General features: G+C 38.9%; 1 pseudogene; it reads left to right on the top strand.

Moving 5' to 3' along the window:
• LOC140227733 (uncharacterized) overlaps positions 1-16,872 on the top strand; it is a 36,397-nt pseudogene that overhangs the window by 11,313 nt on the left and 8,212 nt on the right.

Below are 16,872 nucleotides of genomic sequence, written 5' to 3'. Positions count from 1 at the left end.
TGTTGTGAGCTGCATGGTATGTGCTGTGTATGATTTGTAGGTGCGTACAATAAGTGACTTGTGTATGAGTTTCCGTATAGTTGTCTGTGTGTGTGTGTGTGTGTGTGTTTGGAGTATAATAATATAATATGTAGAAACTCTGCATGTGTGGTGGTTGTATAGTGGTAGTGGTTTGTTTGTCTGTGTGTATACGTGTGCCTGTATGCGTACGTGTTTATGTGGTATTATTGTAGCTTATGTGTATATCAAAGGGTATGTGATGGTGCGTGTTTGTGGGCGCAGTTTTGTGCCTGCATGAGTATCTGAGGGGTTTGGTGTTCGTGGGCTAAGTAGGCCCTACGTATGTGTGTTGTGTGTGAGCGCGTTCGTGTGTCTACGTAATGCCCCAGTCACACAGTGCCTTACGATGGGTTACGTCCGCCGCGGATAGATACGGATAAGTGGACGCAGGGGGACGCAGCGTGGACGCAGGCATCCGCAGGGTCGTATGTAGGCGTAACTGTCCGTAACTAATCCGTAAAGAAACGCAAAATGACGGCGCCAAGCCTGCGAAATTTTTGAAATGTTCATTATTTCGCAGAGGGACTCCACGGATGCAGACTTACTCAAGTAACCGTAATTAAACGTAACTATCAGTAACTGAACGTAACGATCCGTAGCTTGGACGCAGACTATCCGCAAATAAGTTTACCTCCCGTCCATTTGCGTTTATTCCCGTCCACTGTAAGTATCCGAAATTATTCGCAAGTTAACGTATCACAACACTTACGATCGCTTACGGACATTTACGGGCAGTTACCGATGCTGCGGACAAGTGCGTCCTTTGGCGTTTTCCATTTTCATCTCTCATAGGGATAGAGACTAATGGTAAACTACACCACCCGTGTTGCTAGGCTGTAGCGCATTGTATCTGAAGGAATACTGCAACACAGTCAGAGTGATGGAGTGCCAGAACCGATGCATGGTCGAGTTATGAAATTTCTCCCACAAAATGGTCATTTTACGTGGCACCCATATACAGATGACATCGTTGACCCATGGTGCTGAACTTATTTTTCTCACACTCTCTGAATGTATATTATTCGAATCACATTTTGGGTAGGGAATGGGGTTACATCATTTCATTTACTTTTCTGGCCGGGGACGATGTGGGGCAGCGATAAACTATTATCAGATGAGAAAGACTGTATTTCTATAAAGTCTTAACCACTTTACACTCCATGGAATGTGTATTACATTTTTTATTTTGTATTTTGGAAATGGAGGGGTGTTTGTTACGACCAAAATCACTCTGAGAATGATCGCACAAAAGAAACAATCAACTAATGTTCAGGCGGTTTATTAACAGTGATATTGTGGGTACAGACTCGTAATCGGTTTTCACATCAGTCCAATAATGATCAATAGAAACAATTACAAATCGGTTATAGAATCACTTACATATTATGTTATCAAGTAGTCCTTTGAAAATGTTCAGATACGATGTTCGATGCACCGATGAATGATCCTTGACGCACCGATGAATGATTCCTCCGACGTAACTCCAAAGGCACAGGTTGCATTAATCCACAGTATAAATCCGGGGTAAAATCCACGACAGATGTCCACAGCAAAACGTGTAGAATCCAAACGTTATGACGACCACGTCCAGTTGCGGCGTTGAATGATGATTCACTTTTTATTGTCCAGCAAGGAATCCGGTCCGTCACAGCTTTGCCGTAATAATGTCCGTTGACACTAAAATATGGAGTCTATCTCCAGTGTAGGCAAACTAATTCTCTGCAGGCAAAATGTCTCCCAGGCCTTATCTCCACAAACACAGTTTGTATAGCAGGTCAGCAGGTAACACAGGACTGACTATAACAAGTCGCTTCAGAGCCAGAAGTGACGTAACTCTCAGAGCAGAGGTGTTGGGTACTCTGCCTACCTCAAAATTTCTCCTGCTTATATACTATCCATTCACCCCTTTCTAGTACATTCTGTAATTTTCTCCAACCTGGGGCCACATACCTGAACATACTAGCAAGTCCAAATTCCAGGAATCCTGGATGACTCACTGTCTAACTATGTGCATAACATCATTGCCAAAATTAACTACCAATCACATTGGGCTACAGGGGCAGTGCCTCGCTCAACCAGCACTTCCTAGAATATTCTGGAATGGGTTAAATCATTCTAGATTGAGTGAGCTATAACTGTATAATGTATTTCCTGTCACATGCATACATGTACTGTAGCTACATTGTATACCATGTAGAAAATTCTCCACTGATCTGGTCAGCCTGTATGTACTATATCTATATCATATAGAATGTTCTCCATTAATCTGGTCACCCTGTGTACATACAATGTACACATTAAAACAACCATGCATACAGCCTTGATACATGTACATAACTACTTGTGTGTACATTTGTGACACCATCCCCCATGGGAAAAAGAAAGCCTTGCCGTAGCAAGGGTTTCTTTTACCTTCACAATTTCTCATTGTTATTTACAACGAATGTGAAGTACAATCCAAGTCAAGCAACAATAATCACATACTTTCACATGCTTTTTGATTAGCTGCATTAATTCCATGTTCTCTTTTCATGGATACCATTTACATTGATATTGCTTGGATTCTCGAAGCTTATACAATCATGTCAAACTGTTTTGCATACATTAATAGATATGCTAAACACATACACTGTAAGTGATATGCCGGTGAAAACTTTTCACCCTTAACTTCTACTGTGCTATCCACTATCTATGTCACACCAACTGACTTTCTGTCATAGCATTCTTTCAGCATATTGACATGACACATTCTCTGTTCTTTGCATCTGTCTGGTGTACTGATCACATAGTTCACATCGTTGAATTTCTTTTTGACACAGTATGGGCCACTGAACTTGGCTTTCAGTGGTTCACCTTGTATGGGCAGCAGTACAAGAACTTTGTCACCTGGTTTGAAGGTTCGGGCTTTGGCATTTTTGTCTGCCTTTCTCTTCATTGAATCTTGTGACACTTTCAAGTGTTCCCTAGCTACCTCACAAGCCTTTGAAAGCCTTTCTCGGAACTTTGACCCATAGTCAAGTAGGTGGACCTCATCATCCTCAGTCATGAATTTCTCTTTGATGAGCTTCAGTGGGCCCCTAACTTCATGACCGTACACCAACTCAAATGGGCTGAAACCCGTCGACTCATTTGGGGAGTCCCTCGTTGCGAACAGGAGGAAAGGGATGCCCTTATCCCAATCCTCGGGATACTCCTCACAAAATGCCCTAATCATTGTCTTTAGGGTCTGGTGGTAGCGCTCCAACGCACCTTGGGATTGGGGATGATAAGCTGACGACTTCAGCTGCTTCACACCCAAACGATACATCACCTCTTGAAATATGCCTGACATGAAATTTGACCCTTGGTCAGACTGCACTTCCTTGGGCAACCCATACCTAGTGAAAAACTGCACTAGAGCATCTACCACAGTCTTAGCAGTGATATTTCGCAATGGGATAGCCTCTGGAAACCGTGTAGACATATCCATGATTGTCAAGAGGTACTTATGCCCCGACCTAGTCCTAGGTAAAGGTCCAACACAGTCAACTAGCACCCGACTGAATGGTTCTTCAAACGCAGGTATCGGAATCAATGGCGCCGGCTTCACTGAATGCTGTGGTTTACCAGCCACCTGACATGTGTGACAGGTCTTGCAAAACTCAGCCACATCCACATTCAACCCTGGCCTATAAAAATGCCTCATGATCCGATCCTTTGTCTTTCTGACGCCTAAATGGCCGCCAACTGGTAACTCGTGAGCAATCCTCAAGATCTCACCGCGGTAACAGGGAGGGACAACAACTTGACGGACCACCGTCCAATCCTCATCAGCTGGCCTATGGGGAGGTCTCCACTTCTTCATCAAAATGCCATCTTTGACATAATAGCACTCAGGGACCTTTTCAGCCTCAGCCTCAGAACACGCCGTCTGAGACAAGCCTTTCAACTCAGAGTCTGCCTGCTGTGCTTCAACCAAGGAAGACTTGCTAAACAGCCCATCACTGTTAGCCTCGGAGCCTAATACAGCAACCCCATCATTCAAATCCTTGAAAAAGGTTTCTGCCAACCAAACACCGGAATTCTCCTCCACATCAACAGAATCCGCATCATCTTGAACAGCTCTACGAGCCTGAGACCTAGTCACAACACAATCTGGGAAAATCCCAGGAAACTCCTCCTGCAACTGCTCAGTTTCAGCAACCACCACTGGTTTATCCGAAACAACTGGAGACACAACCACCTTATCCCCAGCCAAGTCATTCCCCAACAAGAAGTCAATGCCTACCATGGGCAACTCAGGAACAACTCCAACAGTGACAGGACCAGAAACTAGGTCACACTTCAGATCCACTCTATACAGTGGTACTGACATATAACTGCCATCAACAGTCTGAATCAAGACTTTTGCATTCACTGCACTATCTGGTGGAAAAGTCATACCACCATCCACCATCAACGACTGAGAGGCCCCCGTATCCCGCAGGATGACTACTGGTTTACCTGCCTCACCAGAAGTACATGGGGTCACCTCACCCTCAAACAAAAAGCTACGATAGCTCTCATCCACCTGCTTAGTCCTATCTCTGAATTTGGGAGATCGACTTTCAATGGCCTGTGTTTCACTGAACGGGACACTATTTTCGGGTAGGATACTTTTTGACATGACAAATCCCATGTCCTTCTTTGTTTTGTTTTGCAACTTCCAACACTGTGACTTTACATGCCCTGTCTTGTTACAGTGAAAACATCTGATGACATTTGCACTTGTACTGGACCCTTTGTTAGATTGAGGCTTTGGTGCCGACAACATTCCTGAACCAGCATTCTGTTGGTTGCTCGACTGATTTTTGTCTCTCTTATTTCCAGAGAAATTTCCGAAAGGTGGTCTGTTTTCATGTCGGTGAGTCAACTCATACTCATCAGCCATGAAGGCTGCTTTATGCAAACTTGTCACTTTGTGATCTTCCAGGTGCAACCTCACACTGAAAGCAACACTCTTTTTGAATTCTTCCAAGAGAACAACCTCACGTAGGTTATCAAAATCCTGATCCACTTTCAGGGATCTATACCACCTATCAAACGTCATTTCTTTTTCACGAGCAAATTCAACATGTGTCTGGCTTGGTTTGCGGTCCGAATTTCTGAACTTATGTCTGTATGCCTCTGGCACCAACTCATAAGCATTTAACACTGCCTTCTTGACTGTAGCATAGTCACGTGATTGCTCTTCAGAAAGAGATGAGTACACATCGGCGGCTTTGCCGACAAACACACTTTGAAGGAGCAAGGGCCAAAATTCCTGTGGCCAGTTCAAACTGTTAGCCACCTTCTCAAATGACACAAAATATGCATCGACTCTGTTTTCTTCAAACTTTGGCACCAATCGAATGTTCTTGGCCAAATCAAATTCAGAAGGAGCACTTTCACGATTTCCAACAGTCTGTGCATGAGCCATTTCCATCTCACGCAATTTCAGTTGTTGCTCCATTTCCTTCTCAAATTTCTTCATTTCCATTCTTTCCTTCATTTCCATTTCTCTAGCCCTCTGCTCTCTTTCTATTTCTAATCTCATCTTCTCTTTCTCCATTTCCATTTCCATTTGCAATTTAGCAAGCTCAAGCCGTGTTTGATCAGACATTTGAGCTTGATCTAGAGTATGAATTTCTTCTTTGAGCTCCATGTGACCAGCTACTAAGTCAAGAATCTCTGCCTTTCTTGCACCTTGTGGAAGATCTACATTTAAATGCTGTGCAATAGCAGTCAAATCACATTTGCGTAACCTTTGCAAATCTTTGAGGGACAAATCTGTCCTCTGAACAAATGCCTGAACATCCATTGTACTGATTGACATTGTCACATGTATTACACACAATGTACAATTGAACAATCAACTCACTGGTATTTTGTCTGTACCAATATTCTGGATTCCGGAACGTTCCAAATTCTAAGTTTTGGCTTTAAATTCAATTCCCGGACAAGCCCCCAATTTTTGTTACGACCAAAATCACTCTGAGAATGATCGCACAAAAGAAACAATCAACTAATGTTCAGGCGGTTTATTAACAGTGATATTGTGGGTACAGACTCGTAATCGGTTTTCACATCAGTACAATAATGATCAATAGAAACAATTACAAATCGGTTATAGAATCACTTACATATTATGTTATCAAGTAGTCCTTTGAAAATGTTCAGATACGATGTTCGATGCACCGATGAATGATCCTTGACGCACCGATGAATGATTCCTCCGACGTAACTCCAAAGGCACAGGTTGCATTAATCCACAGTATAAATCCGGGGTAAAATCCACGACAGATGTCCACAGCAAAACGTGTAGAATCCAAACGTTATGACGACCACGTCCAGTTGCGGCGTTGAATGATGATTCACTTTTTATTGTCCAGCAAGGAATCCGGTCCGTCACAGCTTTGCCGTAATAATGTCCGTTGACACTAAAATATGGAGTCTATCTCCAATGTAGGCAAACTAATTCTCTGCAGGCAAAATGTCTCCCAGGCCTTATCTCCACAAACACAGTTTGTATAGCAGGTCAGCAGGTAACACAGGACTGACTATAACAAGTCGCTTCAGAGCCAGAAGTGACGTAACTCTCAGAGCAGAGGTGTTGGGTACTCTGCCTACCTCAAAATTTCTCCTGCTTATATACTATCCATTCACCCCTTTCTAGTACATTCTGTAATTTTCTCCAACCTGGGGCCACATACCTGAACATACTAGCAAGTCCAAATTCCAGGAATCCTGGATGACTCACTGTCTAACTATGTGCATAACATCATTGCCAAAATTAACTACCAATCACATTGGGCTACAGGGGCAGTGCCTCGCTCAACCAGCACTTCCTAGAATATTCTGGAATGGGTTAAATCATTCTAGATTGAGTGAGCTATAACTGTATAATGTATTTCCTGTCACATGCATACATGTACTGTAGCTACATTGTATACCATGTAGAAAATTCTCCACTGATCTGGTCAGCCTGTATGTACTATATCTATATCATATAGAATGTTCTCCATTAATCTGGTCACCCTGTGTACATACAATGTACACATTAAAACAACCATGCATACAGCCTTGATACATGTACATAACTACTTGTGTGTACATTTGTGACATGTTCTATTCGGGTGCTGTTCGTTATTTCGAAGGTTAGTTATTCCGAAGGTTCGCTAATCCGAAACTGCTGCAGGCGCTACTGTGGCAATGAAAATGCCTTCAGCGTGTATGAGCACGTGTTTAAAATTTAAAGAGGTCACACCAGCGTTGATCTAAAAATAGTATTGGTGTGTAAATTTCAGCGGTGACGCGGGCTAGACGAGAGAGAGACCGAGAGAAAATATATACGAGGGAGGTACTTCAGTACCCTCCCTGAATGTTATTTGTCTTTGTTCATTTTTTCACTGCAGTCATATTATTCCATCAGTCTTAACTACAACGTCCATACCACTATTCTTTGTCCCAGAATAAGTTTTGCATGCTTTATGCATGAGCGAATAATTTCCACACGCCGTAAATAATTTGTAATCGTTAGATGATCTTAGCACACACGAACTGCCATATGCACACCCCTAATACATACGTAATACAAACAAACACCATCAAACACTCAAACAAATCCTCATAATGCAAATAAACCAACTCAACACTTTTTCCCCTTGATATTTATTGATTTCATTCAAATCATTCATAAATCGACCCATTGTGGGTGTAACATGAACAAAAAATTACAAATGGCAATTCAAAACACAAACAAATGCATTTGTCAATCTATACTACAAATAACCTCACTTCAACATAGATAACTCGATTATAGACCAACCCTATACTAACAATTTCTTCACGAGAAAGTTTTGACATTTAGGGCCCTACCAAACCTATATCCCTTGAATATATTGGTTTGGATCATGTAACACCTTCTTACTTGCAAGGGCATATACATTAAAAAAAAAACACAAATACATTATAGAAATCTAGAATGAAATCAGTCATAAAAAAAACCCGACCAACCCCCCCCCCCCCCCCCCCCCCACCGAAACAAATCTAGGGCCTACACCTATACTAAATATTAAATCCTACCAAAATCTGTCATCCCATTTATAACTATCCCTCTTCAAATCCAATCCCCAACCCACCAACCCCTGATTAACCAAATTCTAGACCATCCCACACCCACATTCACCAACCCACATACATACACACACCCACCCACCCACACACACACACACACACGAAGGTTCGTTATTCCGAAGGTTCGTCTTTTTTTTTTTCCGAAGGTTCATTTATCCGAAACACACAATTCCCTATACCTAGAGGTTCGTTAATCCGAAAACGAAAAATGGTTCGTTAATCCGAACGTTTGTGGCGTTATTCCGAAGGTTCGTTGATCCAAAAGTGAAATTCACAATAACAAACTTTCGGAATAAAGAACCTTCGGACTGAAGAGCCTTCAGAATAACGAACTTTTACAATAACGAAATGCATCCCCCTCCCCACTTACAAACGCACAGCCGAACCGATACCACCTTCCTTCCTGATGGAACGACTTCCCAATGTTGATACATAAGACATAATGGACCGTATGCAGAAAAGCAGCATCCGCCCGCACGCAAGCACCACTCCGATTTCATATACAAATCCGCCAAACAAACTCATCAAAGTCAAAGCTGCCGATAAAATCAATATCAACGTCTATGCCAGCAACAGCTTACTAAGTATCCCTCCCGACGAGCAGCTAAAAAACACATACGCAAAAAGCTGACATAATAAACACATTATTCCATCATACACACAAAAAAAAAACGCGCGCGCGCGCGCGCAAACGGACACTAAATTATCGTGTGCACACGCACATACACACTTCCTTGAAACCTCACCATGACTTTTTACATGGCATGTTTGAATGGATGTAACCATGTAAGTTATGTGTTAGTATATCAATGACTATGTCCAGAACGATATTACCCAGCAAAATGTGCTTCGAGGGCGGGCGACAATCCTTGCCGCCAGCCCTCGTCACAGATTGTCGCCAAACGACAATCCGTGACGGGGGCGACAATCCGTGTCGCAACATGCCTTCTAAAGACCCTCGTTATCCCGAACTTTATTTCGCTTACGGATTCCTGAACCTTTCAAGTTCAAGTTCAAGTTTGTAAAACATTTATTTTCCATCTTTTTTTCCATGTAGGAAATCACATCATGAAATTATTGTACAGGAAGGCAGAACCTCAAAAAAGCAAAGCTTGTGGTGAGCTGCCTAACAAAATACATTACATCACAAACACAAACACAAAAAAAAACAACAACGAAAACATGATAATAGTTCCCATGACAACATTGCAGTGAAATATTCCTCAAAGGAAGTTGTACAGTGAGGTAACAATGAGTATGAAAATGTGACATTGACAAGCTACAGGCTATGGCAAATGTTGCATACACAGCAAACCTCGCACGAGTCGAAGCTCTCGGGACTGAAAAAACAGAAAAAAAAATGCGACTTACGCGAGAGTCGATTTTTTTTTTACTCATAGTTATGTACATGTATAGAACATTTGCATGCATGTGTGTGTGTGTGTTTGTGTGTGTGTGCATGTGCTATGTCTATAGTACAACATAGGTAGCCACTGCTGGCAGACATTCTCTCAGCTGCGTGCTTTGAATTTTTTTTTGTGTGTGTCTTTTTTTTTTTCTTTTTTTACTTACGACACACCGGAATAAGGATTCGTCGGTAAAAACGAACCTACAGAATATTAGCCAAACTGTGATCGGTCTCATAAAAATTCTGATAGCTGAAAGACAGAACAAACAAACAAACAAATCAAAATATGTTATCCAGGTAACTGTCTCCGTTTTCATATTTTGTTTACTCTTAGAGCCTGGATTTCTCGGATGCTATCAAGGTGACCATAAAGCTCTTTCGTTTCTGCTCGACTATGCGTCTGAATCTAAATCCGATGAGGAATGTATATCTACCTGCAGGAGAGAACCTAGAAACAATGGTTGTGCTGTCATACATCGTGGGTTTTGTGTTTGTTTCCAATCAAAATCGTATGCCGATTTGATTTCTGATGGAAGTTTTTCGAACAACTGGACATGTCCCACCCAAGCACAACCTATATCCGAAGAACGCGTTCATTATTCATTCAACAGTGAGTATGAGTTTAAAAGAGAAAAAAAAAAACCCGCAATATTATTTATACAATGATAAGAACAGGAAGCACAATAGACAAAAGTGAGCCGAAAATGTCCCGAGATAAAACGCACAAACGCATTCTAAAAGAGGTTCCTATTTTTAGCTTTGAAATAACCCTTAATAGGATGGAAGGTTCCCGCCAACAAAGTAATGAAAAACAGATTATGATAAATATAATTATTTTCAAAACTTAAGGTTACTCACCGTATTAAAATTTTTATCAGCTTCGACCAACTGCTTTATTGACGACTACCGAAATTGTAAGCTCATTTTCAAACACTTCGGAAGGAGTATGGAAAAATACAAAAGTGTCAACAAAAACTGCCAATGACATCATTTGAAACTAATATTATACAATAAACTTCGAGTTTAATTAAAAAGAGGGTTGCTTATGCTTTTCTGAGTTGTAAGTTCTACTGGAAAACAACCATGGGGACATTTTGTGGAGTTTTGTGACCGACGATCATTTATCTTCATATTTTTATCATTTTTCTTCACACGTTTTATGATGTTGAATGCCATGACACGAATGGTCTTGAGAGGTACGAACAAAACATAACATTATTTCACAATATCCAGGTTGATATTACCTGTTTATCTATATAATTTATCTACCTCTTCAACAGCTGTCATGATGGTCTTTAGGCAATGTAAATAGGTCTTTTATAGTTCTTTCATAATGTGCACAATTGTTTTTTTTTTATTATTATTGTATCTATATAATCACTTTGATTGGCTGTTCTGCTTTCCTCTATGATATGAAGTATCTGTTGGGTATTGTAATTACCCTAGTCCTGTGACGAATGGTCAATGGATCACAAATAGCACGAAATATGGGTCCAACATTACTCTCAGCTGCGGTGAAGGTTACGTCATCAATGACTCCGCAACCTTGCAGTGTAAGGTAGTACCCGGTTGGTCGACTTACTTTCCGCAATGGAATCCGCCATTTGCGTCTTGCCGAGCTGTCGCAAATGAATCAAACGGTTGGTAGTAGATTAAAGAGTACCTCTGCTCTGTGTGTATGTGTGTATACTCTTGTAGTGTAAAGTTTTACAAAATGGAATGCAAATGGTGTATTTGTTCTCCTGATCTAATGATAGGAATACTGAGCCCAATCAATAATTATGCTTAAACAATGTACATCGAAATCATTATCAAGAGCAAGAGACTGGAACCATAGCATGGTTAAATATCAATATGATCGGTGTTAGCATTGGTACTTTGAGATATTTTTTGGTGTTTTGTACTCAATAAATATGAATAATGGTCAGGATGAGGATGGTTTCATGGCTCCTTGTTATAAGGATTTTCTATTAATAGTTTGTTATTTTCTTTAATTTGGCAAAGCATATTGTAAATAAAAGATATTTGACATCAGTAGGCCTACATTCTAAATTTCAAATGCCATTTTTAAGCAATTCCTAAGAAACATCAAGTTAGGTGTGAGTGGAATATAGACTCTTTAGGAGTAATTGCATGAGAGCTGAGAATGCTCTTTTTAGTTATCAACTCGCAAACTTTGAAATCCAAGAAGAATATAACAAGGAATGATAATCTTGAGACTTAATGTTCTTATTTTTTTGTCATGCATGCTAGCTAATGATGCTACGATTTTCCTAACAATCTCATGACATCGTGTACTTGAATACTCTAGTAATATAATATTGATATTTATTACTTATCATCATTTATTTTTTAATAATGTACAATGTTTGCATTCGGTTTTAAGTGACGCTTTAAGTGAATGACGAGTCCTTATGTTTCATGTTTTACTCCTAAACTGTAAACCAGAAAGTATTATAGCAAAGGCAGATGTTGAATAAACGTTTTATTCTTAGTCGTCGAGATTCATGAGTCAGCATGAGTATCAAACTGTTACTTGCCTATCATACCATGTCACAGATTTGCATGTCTACCTTTGAATTTACTATTTTTTAGACACTGGGGTGTACACAGTTAGTACAAGCTCATCGACAGCACAAACTGCAGTCAATACCTTTAGTGAGTATTTCAAACTTCAGCCTTTTCTTCCGAACAAAAATTATTGTTTTCCTTCTTTGTACTTGAGTGTGCGCGTGTTTTTTTGTATTTTTTCATTTGATTTTTTTTTCCTTAATTCCATTTTACTATTTCCTCACACTTCCTTAAGCTACGTTTGCTGGTACTATCGTAAATGTGCATGTACTGGAAGGGACAAACACAGAAATACACACTCGCACATACATGCACACACAAGAATGGATACACCATATAAATGTACACACAAACGTACATATAAGAATATTTTATTCAGATTTTGCTGGAATAAAAAAGGCATTCGAAAAGTGTCGAACTATTGAGAAATGTATCTCAATTTCTTTCTTTTTTTTCAACTGAAGCATAACTTTGTACTTTTTTTTTTGCCAGTATGCATTCTTTTGTTTATCTGTGTCATTTATATTTTGCAAAGTCGAATGTTTATGTTTATGTTGTAATTCCAGATTTATTATGCGTTATGTTTTGTTGGAAAAAAGAAGAATGAGGAATAAGTGAATTGAATTGGATTTAATTGAATTGAAATGTCAGTGACGCTGATCTTTATCATCACCCCTAAATGGTTGAGAGACAGTCTACGCAAGAGGTATCAACATTCCATTAAACAAGCACCATGCTTGCTTCTAGTGAGTGACATGTACAAAAAATACTGTTTCTATGATTCTTTTTTTTTTCTCTCAAGTATTTTCATGATTATATTCCATCAAACGAAAAGATTTTGACAAAATTATGTGCCCAATGTGAGAAATGATATTCATTGTGATTTTTCGTCTTTTCTTTATGTGTGTCTATTTTGACAAAATGAAACTGTGACTTGAAGACGTACGTTCTGTCATTGCCTGACATATTGTATAAAGTATAATATTTTGATTGACACGAGCATAGCTCTGACAACTAACAACTAAGAAAGAAAAAAGAAAGCCACTGGCGTATCAAATAAAGGGTATACTGTACTTTGTTTGTTAAGGGGATATAAATATGTATAACCTCAACATAACGTATCTAACTTTATGATGTTGATTTACAATCTACACGTAAACAGGCAGAAAGCATTCTTCACTAGATTTGACGACACGACAGCCAACGTCTGCTTTAAGTGAGTTTGCTTGTACAAAATGATTTAAATGCGCAAAAAGTGTATACACTTATTTTGATTTCTAATTTTGCAGTCTCCGGTATATATATATAAAAAAAATAAAATACTGACTCCGTCTCTTAGTGCATATGAGTATTTGTAACTACCGACGCAACATATGATAACAGTAAATAATACATACAGGTATTTAGAATTCAATAATGCCATTTTGTACTTTCATTTGCTGTGATTCAAATCGACGTAGATTCCAACTAAACTGATTTCGATTTTTAAAAAAAAAAAGCACTTCAGGAAAGAAAGAGATCAACTTCCTATTATGATAGAAAACACGTGTATATGTATACACAATCATTATGACATTCACTCACAAGTACATATATAGATAATGTACTGCATTCATATGTGCTTGCGGGGAGATTTCCACAATGGACACACTTAAATTTGAAAAAACTCAACGTCTCCGTCATTTTCGTGAAACACCATAATAAGCTGTTTTATTCTATCATTTTGATGACCGTAAATATGAACTTGACAAAGAAGAGATACTTCGGGAGAAAAGGTGCAGAATCAGATTCCGTTTAGTAGTCTAGCAGCCAGAAAGGGTCTCCGCGCGCAATTGCGTACGTTCTGTTTTGGGGGTTTGTTGGTGATCACTGCTATCTCTTGATCAAAACTCATCGAAATCGGTGAAGCAAGAAAGAAAAATTATATTTTCTATTTCTTATTTGAAATATTTTGTTTTCCTATTCTGTGTCACCAAACTCAATCCATTCAGCTTCCCATATCAACAGTTTCTTGTCTTTTTAGTTTCCCCTCAAAGAACGTGGAATTATTCACAACTTAATTGGCATTAAAAAGTTAAAGAAAAAATCAATTATGGCAGTTTTCTCTTATTGGACGATTAAAGTGAATAAAATCTTATGCTAAAAGCGCTAATAAATAAAGAACTTGCTTAATGGCCTTTCAGGGTTTAAAATGAACCATGGCTATCTTTTTTTTTTTTCATAACAAAATGAAGGGAAGTATCTGTGTAGTTCATGGCGGCCGATATTAGGTTACATCATGAATTCTTCAGAAAGGGTCCCGTGCACTTCCCCCCCCCCCAAAAAAAAAAAAAAATATCTACGATATGTTCGAAGATGGTCAGAACCTGTATTTTCCGAATCCGGTTGTCGCCAGCGGAAAAAAAGGTTGCGCGTGCGTCTAATTTGCATATTTCTAAGATGGCCGCCGCCCGTTGCTAGGAGACGGATTATTTTTGAATAACTTTCGTTAAGAATATCAAATTACCATAAAAATGGTATCATATTAAAGAGAATTAAATTTTCTACAAGTTGATACCCCGTTTTATGGAATGAATAGTTGTCATGAAATGCTAAGGAAGGATTTTTTTTTTTTTACATTTTTCCCAAGAAATACGGAATTCAGCATTTTTTTTTCCATACATTTAATATCTGTTTACAAATAACATTGGAACTCGAGCAGGATTCGAACCTAGGACCTCCTGATCACCGGACAGGCGTCATCTCCACTAGACCACCGAGCTTTCGCCCGACAGCAAGTGCTGGTTCTAATCCTTATAGCATGCAGCGGGTACTGCTTTGTTATTCAAATTTATGAAATTCTTCCGTCGAGATGTTTTCATTGCAACTGATTGACAAATTGCCCTACATCGACGTCGATGTAGGGCAATTTGTCAATCAGTTGCAATGAAAACATCTCGACGGAAGAATTTCATAAATTTGAATAACATTGGAACTTTCCTTAAGTTAAACCCCATAAATAAGTATTATTATATGAAAGCGGCTATTCGTAATACACTAATTCCTTTAAACGTTACACGACATTAAGGGGAAAAGGTTCAATACGGCTATACAGAAATTGAAGGGTAATGTCGACGCCCGTACTTGCGTAACGCGTGTAATAACATAATAATTGTTGCAAGTATGAGACCCTATCACCTATCACATGCAAATCATTGATTAGATATCATTTAATCTTGTTGAATATGAAAGGAAATTAGATTTTCTATTCGCTATCACCTTTGATCAACTCAGCTTCACTTTTGGTTTACGTCTTTTTTCATCAAATAGAGTGAAGGCCTTATACGAGAGGTGTAATTTCACGACGGCCGAAACGGGCTTATCTGGATATGGATTTTCAACATATTGATATTAATCAAACTTCTCTTCATTAAATCTTAAACATCTGATCATCTTCACACACACACTCACACCTTCAGTATCATACACAAGCATTCATACAGGGGAAATGAATAAGCTCAGTCGTGAATTCCGTGAATTCCGTGAATTTATTGAATACGTCATCAATGCATTCATGGAACATCGAACTCGAATGCTTTATTTAGATATCGAAATAAGAGATACATGTATACCGCACATACCGAAATAATTCTCACCATGCTCTAGTATGAAATCAATTAATCTTTATATGTAAGATCGCACAAACGTGTTCTCATTCTTTGGTGGTTAGCCTGGTGGTTTTTTAATTAAATATATTGATCATTCGTCTATTACTGCCAAGAAACTAATAGATAAATTACAAATACCAAGGAATGGCATTGATAAAAACGAATAGTTGCAAGTCAAATCCAGTCGCTTTCAAATTCTGTTTTTTCTTATATAAAAATGATTTCATGCACTCAATTTTATTACATGGGTTCATTTAAATGCAATACAATGTACACTTGCTTGTTAAATCCGTTAGGGGTGACCAATAATCAATATTATACAAAAATGAGAGAGAGAGAGAGAAAATGTTCTGGTTAAGTAGACCTTAATTCGTGGATCTATATAAAACATGAGGGAAAAGTAAGAGGGAACATTAACCATGCATGCGTGTATGTATGTGTGTATGTATGTACGTATAACTGAGTGTATATTATATATATTATGAAGAGTTTGTTCGCAAAAACCGATAAGTCCATATGTGCCAAATGGAGATATTTGCGATTAAAGGTCAAGAAAAATAAAGAGAATAGTAAGAAAATGTTTGCTTCTTTTGATCATAACTTCAAAAATATACCTTTATATGTAGTGACCAATATATGATTTAAAAGATATTATTTTGTACTTTATGACAGAGACCGTACTTCAAAATCTTCAAAAATGGACTTATCGGTTTTTGCGAACAAACTCTTCAATGGTGCGAGAGATAGTTCCCTTCTCAAACGTGCACGGTGCCTCATTGTTGGTTGCATACTGATGAAGGCCTGATGACTGGCCGAAAGCTTGACTGAATAAAAGGGGGACTCAAGATCGAGAGCAACGTCAATATTTTCATGTTTTCCACAGAAATTAGACATCTATTATAATTTAGATAAATTTGCTAAGAATGATTTGAAGTGTATTTGCTATAAGCGCATCTGACGTGCAATCCACTTTATAGTGCGCATGTAAGTTCCGCTGGAATAACAACTCATGCATTTTTTTGAGATATCCATGCTCTACTCGTCCGCCGATCG

This window comes from Diadema setosum, chromosome 4 (assembly GCF_964275005.1).
Source record: "Diadema setosum chromosome 4, eeDiaSeto1, whole genome shotgun sequence".
Lineage (NCBI taxonomy): Eukaryota > Metazoa > Echinodermata > Echinoidea > Diadematoida > Diadematidae > Diadema > Diadema setosum.
This window is presented reverse-complemented; position numbering and strand designations above follow the sequence as displayed.